Raw genomic sequence first — 26,872 nt, forward strand, 5'->3', positions numbered from 1 at the left:
ACGACATTGTTGAGGATGGAGTCAAACAGATGATATCAAACAGGGAGAGGCTGTGGGCTAGACTAGGGCAGCCAGTCAGAGAATGGATGTGAGAACACAGATATGTCCTAGAGAGAGAGTGCTGATAAATGAGAGCGGACTAGTTCCTTAGACACTTCATCAAGCATGTTTATTATTTCTGATGTCAAAATGGGGACAATAACGCCAACAAGGATTCACCCTTTACTTAAACTAGCTCCCTCCTATTAGAAATAAAGAATCCCTAGGTGGTGCAAACCATTAACACTCTGTGGCTAACCAAAAGACCGCCTTGAAAGAATGGCTTGGTGAGCTACTTCTGAAACACTCATTGGGTGACCATGAGTTGCAATCAACTCAAAAGCAATGGGCATCAGAAGTCTGACTTGTGGAAAGAGCCCCTTCCAAGGCTGCAAATGATCCCCTCCCATTTTTCTATTCTGAGATTTGTTTTGTTTTGTTGTTTTAACACTGCTGGACCTGGCCACTTTCATAAAATAGTTGGTAAAACTGACCCTGACCTGGGCAAATCAATTTTCCCAGCCCAAATGAAAACAGAAATGGGAGTCAGAAGTAATCTCTAATCCATTCACAATCACTTACTAGGTAATCTTGATCAACTTCCTCCCCTTCTCTAGGCCTTAGTTTCCTCATCTGTAAACTGAGGGGACTGGACAACATGATCTTTAAGATCCCTCAAAGGTTTTCTCGAAAATAGGGTGCACTCAACAAGGGAGGTTTTGAAAATGTTTGTGTGTTTGCATCCAGAGTAGTCTATTGTCAGTAGAAACATTTTCACTGGTCCTTTGCTTTAGGTCAGAGTAGGCCTAAGCAGATAGTAGATAGGTGCTAAGGTGAGACATATCATCGCCAGCAACGGTCCTCCATCCCTGTTCCCTAACCTTGGTCCTACATCTACCTTAAGATGCCAGGGCCTTCTCCGTCACAATCCATAGTGGATAGGAATGGGTGCCAGGGATCCTGGAGGTAGGAGGATGCCCTGAATGACCTCTATCAGCACCTCTTATTCAGGGTATTCTAAGGCTACTCCTTGAGGCCAAAGACTCCATTCTGACCTGTGCACAGCATTCTGCAGCATCTCCCTCAACACTAAAACAGTAGCCACTGATCCAACAGTGTCAGATGGTAGTGTCCATGGAAGGAAGAGGCCCTCTTCCTTTAAGACATCTGTTCACAGAAAATACAATTGAAGAATTCCTACACCCCTGTTCGTTTCTAGGACAATGGGTAATATTAAATTCCCAACACAACTGACAGTGAAGACTAACTGTGGGTTAGTTGCTCCCCTATTTCTTCTTCTTTCCTCCCCATTCAGTCCTGGCCCTACACTCCACCCCCCCCAGCTCAATGCATTGTACTCCTTAGATATTTCTTGGCAGGCAGCATTTAATTGCTTCTTGTTCACCCTGAAGGCAATATCATACAGTGACCTCTCTGTTTCCACACTATTGGTCCTTTCTGAATTAGCTGTTCAAAATAATGCCTGGGAAATGCACACACCAGATCCTATAACGCGCTTAGTAAGTTCTTGTATAAGTGCTCTCACACCATCTCAGCTCCTGCTGAGCCAGCCAGGGAAGTCAGGGAGGGCTCTGCCTTCATGGGCATTGTTAATGAAAGTTGCACTTACTTGAGTTTGCAGAAATTACAGCATGGATCTGTGCCTCATCTAGCAGTGTCCCATGAGATGCTTCCAGAAGATAACTGGCTGGTTATTAACCAAGTGCAGTTGGCATTGTGTGTGCTTTGATGTTGGCTGCTCTCATTCCAGCTTGGTGGTCTAAGGATGGGACAGTTCATCAGAAGTGATATGACTTAGTTTAGGAAACTGTCTAGGGTCACTATGAGTCAGAATCGACTTGACAGCAATGGGTTTGGTTTTTTGGTTTAGAAGGGATTAACTTCCAAGACATTTTCAAATCCACCCAATAACATCAGCAATATCACCCAGACCTTTCGGGGCTGGGAAACAATGCCTTGGGTCACACTCGTGAAGCCACCACTGATGTGGGGAGTGGTAGAGAGCAGGATGGGTATGTTACTGTTGTTAGCTGCCATTGAGTTGATTGCAACTCATGGCAACTCCATGCGTGCAGAGAAGAACTGCCCCATGTGGTTTTTAAGGCCATGCGCTTTGGATCACCAGGCCTGTCTTCCCAGGTGCCTCTAAGTAGGTTAGAACTGCTAACCTTTCAGCCAGTAGTTGAATGCTTAACTGTAGGCACTATTCAGGGCCTTCCTGGAATGGATATAGTGACCAGTTACACAATCCAGAAACAGAATGCCAAGCGCTAAGACATGCAAGCTCGGGCCAGGCAGACCTCGCTAAAACATCATCATGTCACCCTTCCAAGTGTTCCGCTGTTTGTGGAATTAAGAACAAACTCACTTCCCTGGCTTCTTGGGCTTTCTGTGGTCTAAGGAGGTGAAGCAAATGCTAGTCACTAAAATATGACAGAAAGAATGGGAAGGAAGGAATCCACACCCAGGAATTCCTCTGGTAGGATCTCTACAGAATTTGTTTCCACCCCTCTTGGAAAGTCACACTCTAGTTAGCCCTGCTTCCTATTTTTCCCCAGGACATGCCTTCCTCCTTTCATTTATTTGGCTCCCACACCCGAGAAACTCTCCCAAATTCCTTCCATCTCACTAAATCTTACCCACCCAGTAGGCAGTGATTCTCAACCCCCACAGTGCATCAGAATCATCTAGGGAGGTTTTCAGACACTCCAGATGTCAAGATCTCACTGCAGAAAATCCATTTCAGATAATCCTGGGTGGAGCCAAGTTGTATTTATTTTTTTTAAGCGCAGCGAAGGGTAAGAACCACTGTTTTAAGTCTTGAGGATTCATATTACCTCATCCAAGAAAACAGTATGGATGACACTAACTTTCAATGATGGCTCTCTCCTCTAGGAGTTTTTTTTAACTTAGTCACAAGTCAGGCTGTCATTTATTGTTTTTAAAATGTTATATAAAGAATGTCAGAGAACTTAGAGAGCATTTACCCAGTAGTTCTTCACACTATCCAACTCATGCCCCATTTTCATAACAAATATTTGGTAACACGCTCTTTATCATTCAGAAATGACATTCATAGATAAGTTAATTGACCTATTTGCATAATTTAGTGCTAATTATAATAAAGGAGAAAAAAAGGAAAGCAATTTATAATAAAAGTACACATATTTCAATATTATTGGCTCATGCATGACTACACTTGAACACATAACGCAGTAGTCAGTGGTTACACCTACTTATAATAGATATGTTTAGATTTAACAGAAGGCATGTAGAAGCCACTGCATATAAGAAGTACAGGGATTCAGGTAGACACAGAATAAAAAAATGAAAAGATAAGAAATAACAAACTCACTTATCTGTCTGTATATGATAATAGGAAGAAGGAAATAACTTTGGTGCAGTGGTTAAGATTTCAGGCTGCTAACCAAAAGGTTGGCAGTTCGAATCCACCAGCTGCTCCTTGGAAACACTATGGGGCAGTTCTACTCTATCCTACAGGGTTGCTACATGTCAGAACCGACTAGATGGCAAAAGGTTGGGTTTTTGTTCTTTTTTTTTTTTTTTTAATAGAATCATAATAACTTACCATGCTATGACATGGGACAGGGTAGTGACAAAGTATTACGGGAAACATGTCTCCAGTTTGGAAATCTTACCCACAGAGTTGAGGCTATATTCAGTCTTTAGCATTAAAAACACCTTGGAAACTACATCCTTTTAGTTTGGTCAATGGGGAGAAGAGGATGGATTGGAAAAAAAGTTGTTTGGTAGATCTCCAAGGAGAATATCACAGTAAGAGTACAAAACAAAAGACAAGCCAAAATAAACAATATCTAATTCTCATAAGAGATTCCTTATTGTACTACTAATATAAATATATGTAATAAGTATATAAAATACTTTTAAAACAGCCTTCATAAATGAAGTTCATTGAGTTGTGACATCGTGCATGCCTTCGCTAATTTGAAATTTGGTTCTAAGTCTATTAAGCCAAGTCTCAAACCTCCTGTTACAAATCTGCAAGTGGTTTTCTTGCTTTTGCAGTATAACTAATTATTGCATTGAACCCCTTTTCAGTTAAATGTATATTTGGAAATATTCTAATCTAGGAGTAGACAGAGTGCATGAAGTGGGGAAAATCATCCAGTAAATCCAAGACTTTGCCTTAATTTCACTTAAGTTTTATATTTCCAAAACAACTGTCTCTAAAATTACTGGGTGTTTGGTACAACTTCTTTTTAAAACTTTTTAACATTATTATATAAGAAAGTACTACTGATTTATATTTGTAGTGAGCTGAGTTTGGACAGGGCAGGTGACAGTTTCGCATTGATGGGGTTGATCCCACACCGAATCACGAATCCTTAGCCCCCACACAGTAAATGCCAGTGGTATCCCTCAGTCATCATGGCAACCAAAAGCCACCTCCATAGATTTTCAAATGCCCTCTGGGTTCTTGATTCTCAAAGTGTGGTCCTGGGGCCAGGAGCATCCGCTGGGCATCTGTTGGAACTACAGAATCTTAGGCCTGGGCTCAGAATTCCAGAATCAGAACCTGAATTTCAATAAGATTCCCCAAGCAATTCATTTGCATACTGAAAGGTTGCGAAGCACTGCTCTAGGGGCAGTACTGGCCCCATTGGGAACGCTGACTTAACCCAACCCATTCATTTTTCTGAAGAGGATAAGTCAACTGCACATGCTGCTCACCCCGCTGGTCTCTAAGTTCCTTGGAGGGTAACTCAACTACTGGATACTTCTCTTGTCTCTCCACAGAGAATGCACACAGCTGGAGCCCCAGGAATGCCTGTTGTCTGCATCCCAACAGCACTCTCAGTTCTCCTTTTTAACCTGAAAGCCACTGCTTTCCAACTACTCACCCCTAGGGAGCACAAGCAGCAGATCCCCAGTGGTCACTAGGGCTGAGTTTCAACACCTTTGTTTTGTACAGTTGCATCACTAGCACCAGCTGCTCCCTCCCTAGCTACCTCTGCCTGTAGGTTGCTGTGGTTAGCATCATACTCAGAGGAGGATAAATAAAAAGCAAGAATCCCAATTGTTCTAAGATAACCACAGAGATGACAGATGCTATTGCAGGCAAATTTAGAAGAGAAGAAAGATAAACTGCAACAATAAAAAGCCAAAAAAAGGAGATGCCCTGAGAAAGAAGCCCTACCCTGCAAATCCTTTGGTAAGGTGTGATTGCAGAGGTTGAATATGGTGATCTGTGAACTGTACCCCCAGCTCCAGCCCCCCACACTCACCTACAGATGCTTCTCCCACCTCAACTGGCTGGGGCTGAAAGTCCTTCACTGGTGAAGAGGAATCTGCTCTACTGGTGAAACCTAATTCCCAGTGTAAGTGCCCCACAGGGAGGGAGCAATGACCGTCAATGGCTAAACAAATGACCAGGAACTAGAAAAGCTGAGATGGGGAGAAGCAAAAGGGAAAGATTTCCTCCAGCCCACCTTCTACCCTGACTAAGCCAGTCTCCAAAGAACCAACAGCCTCCAGAGCTGCACCCACTACTGTCATGTTCACCCTGGGCTGTGGGCAGAGGATGGCTCAACACCTCAACTCACAGGCCTCCACTTCCGGGCCCCTCGCTTCCTTCCTTCACAGGGCAATGTAAAATGACGAAGACCCAAGACAGCTGGAGCCACTCATACTGTCATTCCACAGTGAATTTGTTTCTTATATCTGAGCAAGGTCCCAGCCTGATGTATCATGTCACCCCAATACCACACTTACCATGTGGCACCAAGCTCTCTCTTGGCACGTCCTAACTAGACTCCAAGGACCAGGGTGGATCATTCGTATTATCTCTCATACCTGTCACAGCGCCTGGCAAGTATAAGTTGCTCAATAAATGTCTGGGGTCTGAAGGAGCAAGAGGGCAATGGAGCCAATGACGTTATAAAATGTGAGCAGCCATAAAGGAAAAGTGGTTGCCTTTTTTAGGAGAACAAAGCTCATTCTCATTATATGATACGAGCTCTCTTTGGGGTAGGCAATATCATTTATTTTCAGAAATGTCTCGCTTATCTTTGCCATGACTATCATGTCCATGCTGTCACTGATAACAAGCTTAGAAGATGAGAGGTTTAACTGTAAAACACACCTAGTTTTAAGACTTTGGAAGCACCATAATACATTGGCTACAACATCAGGGCCCTAGAGCCAAAATATCACTAGGGATCTAAATGAAAATGTAAACTGCACCATGTAGCAGTTGTCAGTTATGGTCAAGTTACCTTATACTTCTCTGTTACTGTTTCCTCATCTATAAAACAGAGATAATAATACTACTTTCTCTTGAGGCTCTGGTGAGATAATACCTGTAGCAGAACAGTGCTTTTTGCTGTCTTGTTCATTTTTATTGCTGGTCTCTGAGTAGCTACCCAGGAAGTGCTAAAGTAACCAGACAGCAGAGCTCCTTTCCTTCAACTTTGAGATGACAGAAAGGCATGGATGCACCAAAGCAGGGCCTGTAAACTCCAGTGCCCAGACAAGTAACATCAATGAGCCAAGCAGTCAGGTGCAAATGAAGCAGATTCACACCCATGTAGAAATTTGCCTTCTCCCCTTGTTTTGAAAAAGACAGCCTCCTTGGGCTTTCAGTTTCTACTTTGAAGAGACAGGAGTACAAGAGCTAATTCCCCTTCCTCTTTAACCCACCATAAGGAAAACAGCATAATCGTGATGACAAATGACAATCAACACCTGCCTGAATGGAAGAGAGACAGCATAAGGAAATGTGTCAAATAGAAGCAGGTTGGTTCTACTTAAAAAAACAGCAGTTGCTCAAATCCAACCAATTGTCAACATGCAGTTATTAGAATCCAGTGTTTCCAGTTGTTATGGATTGAACTGTGTCACCCCAAGATATGTGTTGACTTGGCAAGGCCATGACTCCCAGTATTGTGTGATTGTCCACCATTTTGTAATCTAATGTGATTTTCCTATGTATTGTAAATCCAACCTCTATGATGTTAATGAGGCAGGATTAGAGGCAGTTATGTTAATGAGGCAGGACTCAATCTACAGGATTAGGTTGTATGTTGAGTCTATCTCTCCTGAGATATAAAAGAGAATCCAGCAGAGAGGAAAGGGGCTTCATGCCACCCAGCAAGAAGTACCAGGAGCAGAGCTCATCCTTTGGACCTGGGGTTCCTGCGCTGAGAAGCTCCTAGACCAGGGGAAGATTGATGGCAAGGATCTTCCCCTAGAACCAACAGAAAGTGAATGCGTTCCCCTGGACTGGCACCCTGAATTCAGACTTCTAGCCTCCTAGACTGTGAGAGAATAAATTTCTCTTTGTAAAAGCCATCCACTTATGGTATTTTTGTTATAGTAGCACTAGATAACTAAGACACTAGCCCTTTTAATAATCCAAAAATACCTCAAAATTTTTAAATACTATATGTGTGCAGGTACACATACAAAATGGTAGGCTTATTTACTGCAGCGTTACTTGTAATAAACAGCAAACAAACGACTAAAAACAACCCAAGTGTCTATAAGTAGAAGACTGGTTACATAAAGTATGGGGCATCCATACAATGGAACATTACATCCCTATAAAAATGAATGAGAACCCTAGCTACATGCTGATATAGAAAGACCTCCAAGATAAATTATTAAGTGAAAGTGTACAGTATGCTGTAATTCATGTAAGAAAGAAAGGGATGGAGACAGAATATATATTTCTACTAGTTTGTCTTTGCAAAAAGAAACTCTGGAAGGATTAGATTAGATATGAGAAGATATATAAGAAACAAATAAAAGCAGTGACTGGGGAGGTGCCTGGACAGGCAGACAGAGGTAAGGGTAAGAGCTTTTACTTTTACCATGTACCTTTTTATAATGATTTGATTTTTGAGCCATGTGAGTTCATCGCTTTTTCAAAATATAAAAACATCGTGAACACCAGTCACTATGAACACTGCACATCTACAGACTGAAAAGGGCCTACAGGCCCCCAGTTAGCAATTTCTGCACTAAGGGGTCCTAAAGTGGGGAGGAGAAAAGTTGGCAGCATGGGGTCCAAGTTTTAATATGTTTGTATTTTAATATGTTCAGTGTCTGATCCCTGTAACTCTCTGGATTGTCTGGCAATGAGCTAGTTGGGCCCCATAGCTCCCCCTCTCCCAGAGGAAGGAGATGCAACTTTTCACGGGATAAAACGAGGCTCCCTGCTCCCCCCGTGTGGGAGAGGCCACCCCAAAATTCAGGTTCCTAGGTAACTGGGGAGCTTCAAGGTGCTGAGCAGATGGAATTTCCCAGCATTCCTCTAATGTTAAGGCTGCCTGGAACCTCAAAGACTTGTTTGAGGCAAGACCTCTCCTCTACTTGATCTACATAAAGGGAGAGCACAGGGGTTAGAGTCCCTCCACCGGAACCCCGGTCCATGATGTGTCTAGCTGGGCCCCAGCTCAAGTGAACTTCTCTAGGGAGTGCCAAGAGAACAGAGGACGTGTACCCCTGCTAACTCTTATCCCTGACACTTCCAGTTGGCACCAAGGGACACTGTAAATATTCATTCCTAGCCCTTTGCATGTCCCTAGTCTTGTCACCTTGAGTGAGCTCATCTAGGAACCATGGGCCAGCTCAAGTGGCAAAGGCATCTGACACCGTTCCATCTTAATAAGTGTTCGACAGATACTGTTGACAACTCTGCCCAAATGAGTGAAAATTCTAGGACTCTGATTGATGAGGTTTTACTGCAAGGTATGCAGCAAAAGGAGTCCCTGGGTGGTGCAAATGGTTAACACTCTCAGCTGCCAACTGAAAAGTTGGAAGTTCAAGTCTACCCAGAGGGGCCTTGGAATAAGGTCCTGGTAATCTACTTCCAAAAAATCAGCCACTGAAAACCCTATGGAGCACAATTCTACTCTGAAACACATGGGGTCACCATGTGCCGGAGGTGACTCAATGGCAACCGGTTTATACAGTAAAAACATAACCAACAAAAATTACTGAGTGTTCATCTTGTAAAGAATATAAGAGAAATACAGAATATAGTCTATCACTGCCCTCAAAGAGTTTACCCTCTGGATGAAGATTCAGAACAGATACCTAACATACAATAATATGTATCGTAAAGGCCAAGTAAGTGTTACCCCCAGTGGATGTGACAGAAGTCACTCTTAACAGTTCTGCCATCCAGATTCATCCTTCAACTCTGCTTGTTTCTAGCTGCTCCTGATATGAGTGTCTAGAAGAACTGGGAAAACTTTAGGATGTTATGCTAGCAGACAATTTCTAGTGGCTATCGTCACTGCCCCTGGCATGGGCCCTATCTTAGTCATCCAGCACTGCTATAACAGAAATACCACAAGTGGATGACTTCAACAAAGAGAAATTTATTCTCTCACTGTCACCGTCTGAATTATGTCCCCCCAAAAAATGTGTGTATCAATTTGGCTGGGCTGTGATTCCCAGTATTGTGTGATTTTCCTATATGTTGCAAATCCTGCCTTTATGATGTTAATGAGGGAGGATGGGCGGCAGTTGTGTTAGGGAGGCAGGACTCAATCTATAAGATTGGATTGCTTATTGAGGCAATCTCTTGAGATGTAAAAGAAAGAACAGAGCAGAGAGACAGGGGGATCTCATACTACCAAGAAAGTAGCACCAGGAGCAGAGCATGTCCTTTGGACCTGGAGTCCCTGTGCCTGAGAAGCTCCTTGACCAGGGGAAGATTGAACCAACAATGAGAGAAAGCCTTTCCCTGGAGCCAACGCCCTGAATTTGGACTTTCAGCCTACTTTACTGTGAGGAAATAAATTTCCCTTCTTTAAAGCCATTTATTAGTGGTATTTCTGTTACAGCAGCACTAGATGACTAAGACACTCACAGTCTAGGAGGTTAAAAGTGCAAATTCAGGGCACTGGCTCCAGGTGAAGGCTTTCTCTCTCTGTTGGCTCTGGAGGAAGGTCCTTCTCCTCAGTCTTCCCCTGGATTAGGTGCTTCTCTGCTCAGGAACCCCAGGTCCACAGGACACGCCCCGCTCCCAGTGCTTCTTTCTTGGTGGTATGAGGTCCCCACTCTCCACTTGCTTCCCTTTCCTTTTATCTCTTGTAAGACAAAAGGTGGTGCAGACCACACTCCAGGGAAACTCCCTTTACATTGGATCAGGAATGTGACCTTAGTAAGGGTGTTGCAATCCCTTCCTAACCCTCTTTAACATAAAATTACAATCACAAAATGGAGGACAACCACAAAATACTGGGAACCATGGCCCAACCAAGTTGACACATATTTTGGGGGGACACAATTCAATCCATGACAGGACCCAAGCTTCCTGCCCACTGTAGATAGCCACTCCTACCATGATCATTATCTATGTACTTGGTTGAAACCTTTCCTATCAGTTCTCTTTTCCTTATCAGAGGGGCAGGCCCTGGAGGGACTGTGAGCCCTTTTGGAGCTCTCCATGTAGCTGATATGCAGAAAACATGAGATCCAAGTGGTTTGGGAACCCACTTTGGTGAACTCATTAACAAAGTTTTTAAGGGGAGCTGCAGAAAGTTGGGGAGTCTCTGGATGGTTCAAACAGTTAACGTGCTGGGGTGCTAACTCAATGGTTAACTTAAAGGTCACTCTAAAGGCTGGAGGTCCGAGTCCACCCATAGGTACCTTGGAAGAAAGGCCTGGCAATCTACTTTCAAAAAATCAGCCATTGAATATCCTATGGAGCACAGTTCTACTTTGACACACATAGGGTCACCATGAGTTAGAACTGACTCAATGGCAACCGTTTGGGGCTTTTTGTTTTTTTGGCAGAAGGAGACCCCAGGCGGAGATGCTGTTTTCTTCAGCATCTTTCAGAACATTTGTTTTTTTTGCCCAGTCTTCTCTCCCAGTATAACCTGCATCTAGGAACCATTGATTCTCACCATAAGTAAACCTCATATCCAGTTACATACCTAGAATTAGGCAGGGCAGCAAAACGTGACTGAGCTCTCCAGGAGCTTAGTCTGAATCCCAGGCTGCTGGGTAGTGGCTCCCCCAGGGTTCCTGCAGCTGTCTGCCTAGGAAGAGACGTGGCCACACCGAGTGCTGGGTGGAGAGCCAGGCTGAGCTCATGGAAGAAGAGTGGCCACCCAGTGCCACCACACCCTTGACAAGCAGCTTGATGACCTGATTGTGTCTCCACGCCAGCCTCCTGAAGGGCACCTATGGTCAGAGCATGACCTGCAGGTGGAACAGAGAGGAAAGGTTTCCTCATTCTGACGTCAGGTAATTCATTATAGACTCTCAAGGTGGAAAAGAACTTTGGAATCACTTAGCTTCTACCCTGTGACTTTTTATATAAACTTCCAGCTGGGGTCTGGGTCAGGCTTTGAAGCAGACAGTGTTGCTTGCCTAAGCAACATCCATTTCTCCCTTCCTCCTCTCTAACATAATTCCAATTTTGTTCAGGGGTCCATCCCAGCTCAGAGGCCTCACCCAGATCCCTTGCCAGCGGACAGGTTAGCGGTGGGCTTGTGACCACCTCTGGTCATTCAGACACGGGAGAGGCCTCCTGAAGGTGCTTCTGGAAATGTTTTCCTGACTTTGAAAAAAGGAGATTCAGGGACATTTTACTCTGGTAAATGTTGTATTTTTAAGTGTGTCAACTAGAATTTCTGAAGCTACAATGTGACTATGAAAGGGAAGTTTGAGGGCAGAACAGAAAGATAGAAAGAATTTGGGTCCTTGATGACATCATTGAACCACATGCAATAATCAGGTATTCACACTGGTCTGAGTGGGCACAAAAAGAGAAAGCAAGGAAGACTCAGGGTGGAAGAGAATGGGCAAACAGGTCCTCAGAAAATAAGCTAAAATCTTGAACAAAGAGTAGAGAAACGTTGAGGGAGGTGTAGACATTTACGATCAAGACTATGAATACCGATAAAAACAGTAACGAATGACGGCGGCAGCTAACATTTCCTGAGCACTTAAAATGAACCAGGCACAACTTTAACTGCTTTGTGAGTGTCAACTCATTTCATCCTCCCCCAAAGCCTATGAGGTAGCTCATATTATTAGCCCCATTTCATGGACAAGTAAACTGAGGCATGGAAAGCTTAAATGATAACAGGAAGTGAGTGTCAGGGGCAGGATATGAGCCTAGGCAGAAGAGCTCCAGAGCTCAAGCTCTGCACCGGTGGTTCTCAAAGTGGTCACCAGAACAACAGCACCAGCAGCATCTGGGAACTTATTGGAAATACAGATCTCAGGTCTCACTGAATTGAAACTCATCTTGTTTGGTCATGCTACTTCTGGTGTCCCGTCCTGTGTGGATGTGGTGCTCGTTAGAACAAGTCTCCATTGTGCTGCCGCTCTAGCTGAGCAACCCTCACTGTGAGAGGACTCTCATTAAGACACTTCGTGCACGCTTCAGGGGCTCATCAAACACATTTAGTTTTGCGTGTTCACCAGCCTCAATGGATTCTATTGAGAACTTGAAATTGTTCTGTTTTTTCCTCCCTGTTGATCAAGATTCTTTTATAGAATCTTAAAACATTTATTAATGACAGCTGGGGCACCAGGGGTGGAATAATTTGGAAACGGATAGTGAGAATGGTTACACAACTTGAAGAATGTAAACAATGTCACTGAATTGTATGGGTAGAATTTGTTGAAATAATATATCCTCTTTGCTGTGTATATTTTCACACAAAAAAATTAAAATTAAATTAAAAAAACATTTAGTACAGTGTGTGCAATTTTAGGTTCCTGAATGATAACTTCCATTTGATTCCTTTTCCCTCCCATAATTTTATCAATTTTAAATAAAAATGCTAAGCTTCTATTTCCAGCAATACAGCAGGCTAGGTATCTAGATTGACCCTTCTGAAACAACTGAAAATTCTGTATAAAGTATAAGAAACAATTTTCCTAAAATCATTAATGAGCTGGCAAGAAAGGAAGGAATTCACTGTCCAGGGACTTTGGATAATGGACTCTCCAGACACCGACTTATGTGCTTGAAGAAATTAAAAACAAGCTTGAAAATAGGTACACAGATTTGGAGTCAGGCATACTTATATTCTTATCTCGCTGCCATCTCTTACTATTTGTGATGCTTGAACCAAGTTAATTAGGGTCTCGATTTTCTCATCTTACAAATTTCTTAAATAGTGTCACTTATGCAAAGTATTTGTGAAGAATACATGAGCAAACATATATAAAAGCTCCCAACATGGCTTCTGCATCTCTAAGCTGTAAAATGAATGTTAATTTGTCATCCCTTCAAAAATTAATAAGTAAACAAATAAATATTGTTAGCAACCAAGGACTTGCCCCTCTGCTTCAGATCTAAGATAAAACGCTCGCATTTTTTCATATTGTATGAATCTACGCCCCAGAGCTGATGTTTAGCGGATGTTTTCTTTTCATCTTTCCAGCACTAAGTCTAAGATCTTTTGAATAAGATATTTATGATTTCTTTATTTAAAAAAATACAGCATGTATACACACACGCCTCGTGGCAGATAGCCTGGATTCCAGTTTAACTCACAATTTAAAAGTAATCTGTGTTCTCAGTTTTATGAGGACACAAAGTACATGTTGGCCCACCCACGTGCAGAACAGCTTGTCCTGCCCATGGTCCCCTGAGCTCCTTCCTTCCCCAGGGCTTTCCCTCCACCTACGTGATGGAGACACAGAAGTGATCCCTCGTCAGTTCCAGCCATCCCTATCCCCGACCCTGAGAGACCCCTCGCCCCAATCCTGTCTTCACCCTCAGTTTCATTTAGGACTTAAAAGGCAGAGAAAAACCAAAGCAGTAAAAGGTGACTAAGAAGATGTCATGGATTGAATTATGTCCCCCCAAAAATGTGTGTATTAACTTGGTTAGGCCATGTGTGGTTGCCCTCCATTTTGTGATTTTCCTATGTGTTATAAACCATAATTTCTGCCTGTGGTTAAAAGGATTAGGGTGGGATGCAACACTCTTGCTCAGGTCACCCCCCTGATCCAATGCAAAGGGAGTTTCCCTGGGGTGTGGTCTGCACCACCTTTTATCTCTCAAGAGATAAAAAGAAAGGGGGGACCTCATACCCCCAAGAAAGCAGTGCCAGGAGCAGAATGCGTCCTTTGGACCCAGGGTCCCTGTGCCTGAGAAGTTTCTTGACTAGGGGAAGATTGAGGACAAGGAGGAGTCCAGAGCTGTCAGAGAGAGAAAGCCTTCCCCCTGGAGCTGACACCCTGAATTTGGACTTGTTGCCTACTGGACTGTGAGAGAATAAACTTTTCTTTGTTAAGGTCATCCACTTGTGGTATTTCTGTTATAGCAGCACTAGATGACTAAAGCAGAAGGGATAACTTAGTTACCTTTAGGTTCTCTACCTAATTCTCATTTCACAACACTTTTCTGGGAAACAGATAAACCCGGGACCAATCTTTCCTTGATGGTGTCAAGGAAACAAAAACTCTGGGCCTGAAATTCGAAGACCTGGCTTTGCATCCTCACTCTGCCATTTGCTACCTCTATGTCCTTGGGGAGACCACTTAACCTTTCTAATTTTATTTTCCTCATCTGTAAATTGCAGGCAATAATAATATCCTGTATTTGTAGAGCATCTTACAAGTTACTAAGTGCTTCCACCATCATGATTCCATTTAATCTGTATTGTTGGGTCTATAATACCCAGTGTTGATACTCACCTCATTGCACTGTTGTAAGTATTTAAAAGCAGAGTCTGGGGCTGGGGCTGCTGTGCAATTCACAAAGAGCTTTATCAACCAAGGTTCTGTAAGTTAGAGTGGGCTCTGCAGTCCAAATGGCTAGATTTGAATTCTGATTCTACACTGACTGACTGCGTAGCCTTGAGCAAGTTGCTTAGCTTCTATAAGCCTCAGTTTACTCACCTCTAAGTTAAGGATGATAATAATATACTACCTTGTAGCGCAGGGCTTTATATATGGCAGGCACTCAATGCATGAGAGATGACTTGAATCCACACCAAGTCAGTCAACGGGTCTCAACCTCTCTCTCTCTCACACACACACACACACAGACACACAGTCAACACCCATCATCCTCCTCCCTTTATTCTCCATTGTTCCCTCCACCCTCCACCCTTCTGGCCAAATATTTGCAAAAGGAGGACAGAAGCTTCAAATAATCAGGACACACCATGGATTATTTGTTTCTTGAAGACGACTGAGCCTCATTTTTTCCATTCTGTGAGAAAACTGTGATTCCCACTCTATTTCCCGGGGTCTCCATGCTGTCCTGGATGGAAGCATAGCCTACAGAGCTTAGATCTACTCTGCAACATATGGGGTCACCAGGAGTTGGAATCGACTTGATGGCAATGGGTTAAGGAATATTTTATGGCTTGGGAAGAACTTTGCTGGTTTAATTTCCAGGCAGAATGGTCCTCAGACACTATCTATTAAGATGGACTGATGGACTCTAATGGAATTTCCCACCAGGGCTCCCTGCCACCATCTACCTACTGAATTCTACCACCCTTGAAGGCCCAGCTAGCTCACTTCCACCTACTCAGGGCCTTCCAAAACCCGGTTTCCTTCTAGAGCACATACAGTCAATTCCTCCCCCATGGCAATAGCCATACATGCTGCCTGGGGTGCGCCAGCTGTCTTTTGCTCCTGTCTGGTCAAAAGAAGCAGCCTGTCCTTTGTTCTTTCACCCAGTATAATGCACTGAACACAGTAGGTGTTCAATAAGTACCTGTCGATACATTTTTTTCAGCATTAACCCAAAATAAGACCACCCTGACTGACTTAGACTCTAAAGTGTGAGAATATTCAGACATAGTATGTGGCATAATGTAATTGCTATTCAGGACACATTAGACCTTTTTATTCTAACTCCATAGGGCTCATGTGTTTAAAAAAAAATTCAGTTTGAAATGTGGGATTAGATAATGGAGGCCTAGTAATTTTCCTTTTTCATCAACATTCATTTCCCTTAATGGTTCCTTTTTGTGTCTTTGTTTCTGGTTCAAGCTGTGGTTCAATGTATTAAAATTGCATTTCTTAAAATGAAGTTCTATATCAGACTTTTTAACTGGCCTTCCCTATCCCTATTTTTTCTGAATGGCGTATATTTTTAAGAAGGTAAATTGGAGCCTCCTGGGTTCACCTGCTTCCATTTTACAGGTGTGTTAACAGAGCTCTATTATCAAGGAAACCCCACAACCCAAGAGGTCAACTCTTTGTAGGGAGCCAGTCTAATGCAGGAGGATCGGCAGCACCAGGTGAGGTGTCCGTGATGTTGGCATTTATGCCAAAACCAGATATGTGAACCCAGAAAGTTATTTCGCCTCTCTGAGCCTCTGTTTCCTCATCTGTAAAATGGGGATGCTAAGACCTAGATTCTGGCCAGAACGTTCCTTAGTAGCAAGGATGACGCCGAGGCTTCATCTCACATACTTTGGTCATGTTATCAGGAGGGACCAGTCCCTAAAGAAGGACATCATGCTTGGTAAAGTGGAGGGTCAGTGAAAAAGAGGAAGACCCTCAACAAGATGTATTGACAAGTGGCTGCAACAATGAGCTCAGACATAGTAACAACTGTGAGGATGGTGCAGGACCAGGCAGTGTTTCTTTCTGTTGTAAATAGGGTCGCTATGAGTTAGAACCAGCTCCATGGCACCTAACAACAACAAGACCTAGATTAGAAACAGTGCCTGGCACATGGCAGGCATTCTATAAATTACCTAATTATTACGCGTGGGATCCATGTGAAAGTCTATTGGGTTTTTTTTTGCTGCTGCTCTTGCTGACTTTATTCCCAAAGAATTAAGCAACATCCACCAATGTCAGAACCCTGAGCCCCAAGCAAAGATGAGGTCCCAAAAATCTGAGTACTGAGAGACACAGCAGGGGCTAGTGCAGTCCATATCCATTGCCATTAAGTCAATTCTGACTCATAGTGACCCTATAGGACAGAAGAGAACTGCTCCATAGGGTTTCCAAGGCTGTAATCTTTGCAGAAGCAGGCTGCCACATCTTTCTCCCTTAGAGGAACTGGTGGTTCTAACCACGGACCTGATGGTCAGCAGCCAGGCGCTTTAACCACTGCACCACTGGGGCTCCTTTAGTACAGTCCATAGACAGGGTATTAACAAGCAACAGGGAGTGTACCAGAGGGACACATCACAGGTAAAAAATGCCATAAAAAATGCCTGCCGGAGGAATGGACATACATTCAGCAGTATTTGCAGCCAGGACAACCAAGCCTGAGAAATGAACTGTTTCCTGAGCGAGTGCAGAGTCAAGTTGCAACAAGATAACAAGAGGGGACAGAAAAGCGCAACTGATCATGATCAAGGACAAGAACCAAGGCAGTGACGAAGCCTCTGCCAGCCAGAGAAGATTCGCCCACTGTCTGCTTGGGGAGGTACTCATGGTCAGAGCTAAACTCACACTTCTACAGTACATGTGTAATTACTTAAAAAGCTTAATTTGGCAGTTGTGTGGTAAATTCCATGAGCAGTTTGTCCATGGTATGTAATAACCTATTTTCAAGAAAATCCTTTATGGCTAATGGCTCCAGTTAAGAACCCTACTAGAATGCGGTTCATATAATATGTAGCCAAATCCATGCGGGTTCTAGTTTTCCCTAGTAGACAACAATGTGCCAAGGCAGGGCCAGCTATGCTTGGTTCTATACAACTACACCCCTGTCTAGAAGAAAGATCAGGGGGCATTACTTACACCTCTGTTGCTCAGTTTCCTTAACTGAAAAGAGAGGAGGATAATAACCTCTTTATAAGACTGTTGGGAGATTTTACAAGGTGCTGTGTAAAGCACTTAGCACAGAACCTGATGCAAACGAAGACAGTTGCACAGCAGCTCGTTTGGCTGAAAGAGAATTTTAAAAACCAGAAAGCAACAAAAACCAGCAGCAGAAAGGTTGCCCAGGTAGAGGGGGCTTCTGACAGCGAGGCTACTGTGCAGCCAGGGAAGGCAAGACAGAGCATCACTGTAGGACTTTCTGGAGCCAAATCCTATGTATGTTCCAACTCTCAGCCCACTAGAGACACTGAAACAACAAAGACGTAAAGCAGAGTTGGGACACCTTCTCTCTGTTGGATTGTGCAGGGGAGGGAGACTCCACCCGGCTGTGTCCATGCACAGATCCATCCAGAAGACTTTGTGAGTCAAGACCTCCCACATGCTGAGATGACCTTTATCCAGGATGCCCATTTAACTCAAACTCCTGGGAGACTTGAAAACTAAAACGCCACCACAAGCCATGTCACCAGAGAAAGATCTAGAGCTTCGTATGCAGAACATTCAGTCTTTTCTGCTGATGATATGTCCCCCATAGTCATTTCTGACCATGATTCAGATGACTGTACCCACAGAATGAAACTAGCAAGAACCTCCTCCGCTTCTCCAGCCCCTCAGCATTCTCGTCTGGGGACGGTGGTGCTGCTGCCTGTTGAGAAGACCCTCGCTTTTCAGAAGAAAGCCTCTAGTTTTCAGTCCTGCTCAGGTTATAGAAAGAGTCATTTTGGCAAACCACCTTCTGCTCCCCCACAAAAAATCCCCTTCCCTGTGACCCTTCTGCCTCCCATTCATGTCCCAGAAGGAAGGACATGCCAGCATAAGCTGTGCCTCAGGGAACTGCGACTGCAGTGCCTCACCGGCTGGGCTTTTCCACAAAAAATCCCCTTCCCTGTGACCTTTCTGCCTCCCATTCATGTCCCAGAAGGAAGGACATGCCAGCATAAGCTGTGCCTCAGGGAACTGCGACTGCAGTGCCTCACCGGCTGGGCTTTTCCACAGTCGGGAAGCTGCCTCAGGGACCAGCAGCATTTCCCAGCTGCCTATTCCCCGACTTTCTGGTCCTTAAAAGCCCAGAAAGGCAGCTCTCTGGTGGGGAGCTCTGCTGGAAGCTGGACAGGCTGAGTCGCTGACAGAGGCCTCTAACGGCAACCTTCCAGGCAGGCTGGCTCACTCACCACTCACAAACATGCTTTTGTCCACCATGTTCTCCTCACATGCCCCACCTTCCGTTCTCCCCTCTGGCTTTCCAAAGTCTGCGCATTCTTCTGGGTCTACATCAAATCCCACCTCCTCTGTGAAGTCACAAGAAACATGCTTTATTCTGCTTACCTATAAATACTAATATCATTGGTGGCCTTTGAGACACATCATTCCCTCACCCCAGGGGACTGTGAATGCTTGTAGCAGGGATCATGTCCTCTCTTCTTAAACCAGATCTCCTGCTGGCACAGAAGGGGCTCAGTAAGCACAGATGCTAACTAGGTAACAGATTCTATCCCCGGCCCCTGGGGAATTCTAGTCCAAGGCTGACACACTGATAAGGAGGACGATAACGGAACTCTGAACAGCAAACTCTTAAAACAAGTAAAGACGCCATGACCAATGGTGCCAGGTAAGCCTTGACCATGGTGCCTTTTCAAATCCATTAGCTCACCTGAGATGAATTAGCACGTAATTTTCCCCATTTCACTCAGGCTACAAGGGTTAATAATCCTGAGGACACGTGACTGGTTAGAATCAAAACCGAGCCAGGTTGCCTGGGTTCAAATCTCAGCTCAGCCTCTTATTAGCTGTGTGACCTTGGGCAAGTTATTCAACCTCTCAGAGCCTAGGTTTTCTCAACTGGAAAATGGGGATAATTATGATAATAGTACCTATCTAAAGGCTGCTGTAAGGATTGAATGAATTCATTCAGGCAAGGCTCTCGACCATGTTTGATGCATTTCTGTTCATCCAACCTCAAGGTGCAGCAGGAAAGGGCTCCCTGGAGTTCTGTGTTTAGTCAGGGTGGGGCTGCAGGAAGTCCGTCTCCCTCCCTGGGTCAGCACTAATTCACCCTTCCATTCCACAGGGTGAGGGTGTGTGCCTATGTGGATTAGACAATGTGGCAAAGCTTCATTCATTTACCAGTAAAACTCCTCCTGCAAATCCTGGAGCTCAACACCGAACAATCTCTAAAGTAAATAAAATGAAAATAAACCAATCGCCCAGGTAATAGGACATTTTCCTCTTGCCTGCACTGGTAATTGAGCCATTGTAGCCAACCTCCTACTTTTCTGGGTGCTGCTGTGAGATAAAAAGAGAGTGAAGGAAGCTACTCAGACAGAAACACACATGCAGGCTCTGGGAGGAGGGCACCCACGCCTGCTGGCCCCTTAGGTCTTGGCACACATGTGTGTTAAACCTCACCTTTCCTCTAAGCCCTCTACAACGCAGAATTCCACAGACCCAGGGGAGAGCTGGGAGCAGAGAGCAGGTGCTAAACCAATCCAGCCACAAGCTGGGCCTCCCTGGAGAAGGCACTGTTTCCACCCTCCCACAACTTCTCAGGCCCAGCCTCATGTTCTGTTGGCCCCTTCAGCACAGGTAGTGGGGACAGAGGCCCTTGGAATATGAACCACGTCAAAGCCTGCCTGTTCCTACCTCCCTGCATCTCCCAGAAAAGCCTGGAGCATCTCCCTAAGTCAGGCTCCTTCTGCCCCTGAATTTGCACTGAGGCTGCTGCTTGGCTGACCCTGCCCAGAACGTGTCAGCAAACAGGCAGGGAAAGAAAGTGCCCTGCTGACATCCGAGAAAGCTGGGGGGAGGGAAGGGGCTGGGAACCAAAGCAAACTGACAAAGAGAACACGCTGTCGCCCAGGAATCTGTCACGAAAGAAAATTCTATGTTCCTCAAGCAGAAGAGGTCTCTGAACGTAACCGTCCATCACACCTTGGTGCCTTCTAGTTACCCCAGGCTGACAAGGTCCCTCAGGAACCCAGTGCCAACACTGGCCTTCGAGAAGTTTTTCCTTCCTGAGCCTAACCCAGCCATAGGACCTCAGTGACCTATTCTGAAAGGGCAGAGTGTTTACAAGGCAAAGATGAGCCAGAACATAGAGAACAGCAGCACCCACTCAGCTAGGTTGTTGTGAGGCTTAAGTGAGTAAATACACATACAGCCCTTGGAACCATGTCTAGCACTTAATGCGTACTGGTTGTCATGAGGGTGACCAGTTTGCCCAGGACATCCTGGCGTATGCCTGTTGTCCGAGCATAATTATTAATAACCTTGCTTTCACTCTCATAAGTGTTCTATGTTGGACAATAAATTATAAAGCTGACTAGCTCTTGTCTGTTCTATGCCCACCTGATTACCTCCCTGTTTCACGCTGCCTCTCTGACTATTGGGGAGCCTGGGCAGGTCTCCAAAGATGGCTCTCCTATGGCACCAAGTTATCTGTGCCATAAACTCAGATTTTCCTTTCTTCCTTTTTTTCTTCCCTTTGTCTCTCCTTCTTCTTCCACAGCCATCCTCTCCTCTGCCTTTCCTTTATGCCTTAGCGTTCTGGTAGTGCACACAGGTACCTTTTGACCTAACATAAAAAAAATGTTGCTGTCAGGTCTGACTCATGGCGATCCCACGTGTGTCAGAGTAGAACTGTGCTCCACAGGGTTTTCAGTGGCTGATTTTTCAGAAATAGATTACCAGGCCTTTCTTCTGAGGTGCCTCTGGGTGGACTCAAACCTCTAATCTTTCAGTTAGCAGCAGAGCACATAAACTGTTTGCACCACCCAGGGACTCCTTTGACCTAACTAAAAAACAACAAAAAATTTGCTACTGTTGAGTTGATTCCAATTCATAACGACCTTATAGGACAGAGTAGAACTGCACCGTAGGGTTTCCAAGGAGTGCCTGGTGGATCTGAACTGCCAATCTTTTGGTTAGCAGCCGAGTTCTTAATCACTGGGTCACCAGGGCTCATATTTGGACAGGACATTTTCTGGCTCTCTAACTAAACTGTGCCTTATCAACTTTCTCTTAGAGGTAAGGAAACAATTTGAGATGTCAAAGAAATTTCGCGACAGGTGGGTGGATGACTGGAAATAATGTACTGTTTTGTGTATGTTACGTGTGTGTGTGTGTGTGTGTGTGTGTGTGTTTTAAGGAAAAAAAAGAGGATACCAGCTCTACCACTCACTAACCATTGGGCAAAACACCATGATTCTCCAAAGTCTCAGTTTCCCCATCTTTAAAATACAGCAGACATATCCCTAGAATGCCGTGATTCTGTGACATTGTAACAGGCCCTGGCCTGCCTGCTCTCAGGACCTGAAAGGCACTCGTGGAATTCCACAGTATTCTGTACTTCTTTAGGGCCAGTCTAACTACTCTATGGGGGAAACACAGGAGGAAACCAGGGCCTGGGAAAATATGATCACCTGAACGAATTCTCACCCAGGGAATCCTGGCGAGTACATGAGTCACATGTGCACTGTGACAGGACATACAGTTGTTCTGTGTGGGAGAAAAGTGAGGCAGTGATATGAACTCAGTGACTGACTGTCTGGGTCCTGGAGGAGTCCCTGGGGGACCAGCTTCTCCCAGCCACCTCGTCAGTTCCTAGGAACCTGAAGGCTCCACCCTTTTTCCTCACAGCAGGCATGGCAAACTGTCGTGACACTGAGCCACAGAACACGGTGTGCAGAGCTGATGGCCACCATGGCCCCCCTCCCATTGATGGGGATTGCCTTCTGTGAGCTCGGCACAGCACCACCACAGCCTGACATGTCTCCAATCACCCACCAAACCAGACCCTGTTCCCAGGGTTTTGTTTCCACTGGTGGCATAACCAGCCACCCAGGCCCTGGAACCCATACCTCCATCATCAAGGGCTCCTACCTCCTCTTGCCCATGACATTTATTATTTAGTCACCAGATTGGATCTATCTCATTTTTCTCTGGGTTTGAACCCCTGCTCTACCACTTATTTGCTGTGTGACCTTGGAAAAGTTACTTATCCTCTCTGACACTGTCTCCTCCTCTACAAAGTGAGAACAATAATAACAATCTCATAAGATTGTTGGGAGAACTAAATGAAGTTACCTGTGAAAATCCCTGAGCCCAGGCAGATTACTTCTCTTCCCACCTACCCCACTCCTCTCCTCACACACCCTGTTAGCAATGTCTCTGGTTATGCCCCTTTCTCCCCATTCCTACTAGCCCCTTTCCGGCCCACGTGGTCTCTTTCAGAGCACTGCAATCATCTCTTTCCCAGGTTCTCCCCGCCAGCTTCCTCCCTGCAGTATATTCCATATATTGCCCTGGACGACAAGTCCTTCTGAAGCCAGCTCCAATATCATCATTTCCATTCTCGGAAACCATCAAAATAACTCCAGGCCTAATAATAAAGTTTAAGTTCCCTAACCTAACATTCAAGGTCTATCAACACTTTATCTTCAACACCATCCCTCACCATATTGTCCACTATTCCTTTCCTTTTCCCCATAAACAGCCCACTTCCATGACTTTGCTTAGGTGTTCCCTTCCTCTGATACTCCCAGACCCAGGCTCCTCATTAAAGCCTGGCTTGAGTGCCACCTCCAGGATGCCAGCCCTGATTCACTCCTTCCAGAAGTGATTGATCTCCCTCCCCCAAGTGCCCTCTAGACTCATGGCATATACTCTTTAAGATACAGTATTGAGAGGGCCAGGGACCTCAGGGGTCATCAAGGCTGGGCCTCTCTGAAATACTCTAATTTATCAGTCAAAAAAGATGGCTGCAGTAGCTTTCATGGGCAAACACTATCCTATGAGGTTAAAAAAAAATTAATTTCACCAGAAAAGGAACATGAAACCTGTACCCCCAAGCTAAAATTCAGATTCTAAAAAAAAAAAAAACTTTTTTTTTTTTTTTTTTATATGGGGTAGGCTGCCCTGGTTTTACATCTTTGATAAAATGATTCCTCAGTACATGCTGGTTTCTTCCAGAGACAGGGAACTCGCTACCTCAGGAGTTAGGTTCTTCCTATTGAACTCTGACCACGTGTGGATTCCCACCCTTTGGCCCGATCTACCCTCAGGAATCGTACAGAGCCGATTCATCAGGGACCCCTGGTATCCTCACAGAGCACACTGCATAAATGACAGAGATATGGATTCAGAGGGCTTTCCCATGTGCTAGGTAGATTCACTGCATGCCGTGTGCACACATGAACACACACATGCATGCATGCAGGCGCACACCACACACACACACACACACACACACACACACACACACCTGGACCAGAGTCAGCAAAGGCCAGCTGAGTCACTGCCAGACCACAGCACAGACAGGGGCCAGGAAGGAAGTGAAGCCCCAGTAGTGGCCCATTTCCTGACTTTCTTTGCTCTGGAAGGTTCTCTTTCTGTCATTTTTTCTTTCCACTTAGTCTTTCTCAGCTCTTTGTTTCTACACATGGCAATAGTTGTGACTGCGGCCCTGGCCCACCTGGCAAGGACTCCTAGCACCAAGGACCTGCAAGTCAGGAGTTTTGGTTTCTCGACCTGTGACCCCAGGCAAGTCGCTTCACTACTCTGAGCCTCAGTTTCCTCATCTATAAAATGAAGAAGCTGGATGTGGCTAAAGAGTCTCTGAGGTCCTTTCCTGATCTAAACTCCAATGTTTCTGCCTCCTCCAGTCCAGCTAGGTCCTGCAGGGGTTAATTGAGGGAGGGGGCAAAGACCAGGCCTAGGGACGGGTCAGGAGCCCAGCTGTCCTGACCGCGGGGCGCACAGCCTCCCGCCAGGCCCTCCGGTGAACTCCATGTGCTCCACACGTACGCGCAAACTTTTCTACCCCGGACTCAGGCAGGAAGCGCCCGCCTCCGGGGCTGCACCACGGGAGCGCCCACCCTGCAACCTTCCTCCAGTTACCTTGGCCTCACCGCCTGCGCCCCTTCCCTCGCACCTGCCAGCGCCGACCCCCTGGGCTCACAGCTGTCCCGCAGCGGCTGGTCCGGCGGGCTGCTCCGCCCAGCTCTCTCCGCCCCAAAGCCGCGCGGTCTGGACCAGCCCCCAGTGGCGCTGAAGTGGAAGCGGCGCGCTCTGAACCCCACTAAGGGCGTGAAGCCGCAGCTCTCTGGGCGTCCTCCCGGATCTGCGCGCGCCCCTGCGGTGGAGTCCGGACCATTCAGGAGGTGACCCCAGACTGCCCAGGAGCCTGATTTAGGCTGCTGCCGCTGCCGTCTTTGACTGACTGCCTGGTCGGGCTTCCTGGGCCCCTCTGTTCTCCAGTTCCTTAGGCCCCTTGCCCTGATTCGGGAAGGTTTACACGTTCCAGAGCCAAGTGGAGCATCAATCGGGGGCTTTGCTGGCCCACTGGGCAGAGCCGGCATCTAGATAGGGATCCCTGAAAGCCAGGCAACATCCAGGCTCACTCCAGCTGTTATCTTTGGAGAAAGAAATGAAAGGGGACTTTTTTTTTTCTTTATACTTCTCTGTCATGTCTACATATTCTACTGTTAATACATATTTATTAATAGAGCATTAGATAAATCTTCAAAGGCCTCCCAAGGCACTCAGGCTAAAGGTTAAGCCCTCAGCCTAGTACCAGGACCTTCCTGCATACAATCTGGCCATAAGGTGATTTTCCAGCCTCCTCCCTTCTCCCCCAAACGTACACACACACAACTGCTATAGGTACACTGGCTGTTGCCAACCACCAGCTGTCCTTTATGGCTGCTCTTGCCTTGCCTGGAATGCCCCCTTTCTTTCCTGCCTGTTGAACTCCTACTCATCCGTCCCGGCCCCACTTAAATATCACCTTCTCAATGAATCTTTCCCCAGGTGCTGTCCTCAACGGAACACCTCGATCCCTTCTTGGGGAGCCCATCATTCTCTTGCTGGTTTGTATGTTAGTCCTGCCCCACCCTCCGCATACTGATCCCTGTCCCAGGACAGAAGGAAAAAAAATACACACTTACCGAGCAGCTGTTATGTGCTCAGAGCCTTGCACAATGCCTCAGGAGGAACTGAATTAAATTGTTGGGTGATGTCCTTGCCTGTCGTTACAGCCTAGCTAGCCAGCTAGCCCACAGCCACCTCCCACCCCACCACAGCACAAAGACTGCACCAAACCACTCTCCCCATCAGAGTTTCAGAAGGCTGTCCAGGTGCCCCCACCCCCAGCCCTCCTTCTGGTATCCCCAAGCCCGGGCATTGGTCTCTTCCATCCCTGTTCTGCGGTATGCTTGCTGTACCAGCCCCCAAGGCAAGAGTGGGTTGTATTCTACCTCTTACTCTCTGTACTGCTAAGGCACCCATGTCTGGGGGCTGACCTTTAGGTAGCAAAGCAGACCGTGCGGAATGGCTTGCCCTTCTCTCTGCCCTGTGTGAGAAAAGGAGGGCCTTTCGTTATCAGAATGTGAGAAGTGAAAGGGACCTTAAAAAAAACCCACTGCCGTCAAGTCGATTCTGACTCATAGTGACCCTTTAGGACAGAGTAGAACTGCCCGATACAGAGTTTCCAAGGAGCGCCTGGCGGATTCAAACTGCTGACCTCTTGGTTAGCACCCGTAGCACTTAACCACTAAGCCACCAGGGTTTCTGAAAGGGACCTTAGAGATTATCAAATGCAAAGCCCACCCACCCATATTTTACAAAGGAAAAAGCTGAAGCCAGAGTGGCCCCCGAAGAGGTACATGACTGTTGTTATTGTTGTTAAATGATAATATTAATCCTCTTACCTTGCAGGTGTAGATTGTCTTACGTTTCTAAAGCAGTTCCACATGCTGATCGCGTTTGTCCCTTACAGCCCCACGATATTAAGTGTTAAGATAATTAGTATTAAGATAATAGTGGTTAAGCGAAGACTCTGGAGCCGGATGACCTGGGTTTGAACCTCTGTGTCTCAACTTGTCAGCTAGGACTTTAGCAAACTACTGAACCTTTCTTCATTGCTAAAATGTTATAACGGTTATAAAATTAATAACTGTTTCTGCATCATAGGGTTTAAAAGGCTTAAAAGAGTAGCTGGTATGTAAAAAATTCCAAATGTGTTTGTTCTTATAGGTATTTTTGTTAT

The 26,872-nt window shown here is 45.5% G+C and overlaps 1 protein-coding gene across 10 annotated transcripts in view; it reads right to left on the reverse strand.

Moving 5' to 3' along the window:
* The window catches only part of CRACR2A (calcium release activated channel regulator 2A), a 156,300-nt gene extending 130,471 nt beyond the window's left edge, over positions 1-25,829 (reverse strand). Inside the window, exons 1-3 of one of the 10 annotated variants that reach the window (XM_049882217.1) lie at positions 24,724-24,855; positions 10,995-11,262; positions 1,670-1,819 (exon numbers count right to left, since the gene is read on the reverse strand). The gene's annotated coding sequence lies outside the window, so the exon portion shown is untranslated. The other 9 variants (XM_049882224.1, XM_049882218.1, XM_049882223.1 and 6 more) reach the window with 9 other exon arrangements.
* Positions 25,830-26,872: the final 1,043 nt, after the last annotated feature.

The sequence above is a fragment of the Elephas maximus genome, chromosome 4, assembly GCF_024166365.1.
Source record: "Elephas maximus indicus isolate mEleMax1 chromosome 4, mEleMax1 primary haplotype, whole genome shotgun sequence".
NCBI classification, from domain to species: Eukaryota; Metazoa; Chordata; class Mammalia; order Proboscidea; family Elephantidae; genus Elephas; species Elephas maximus.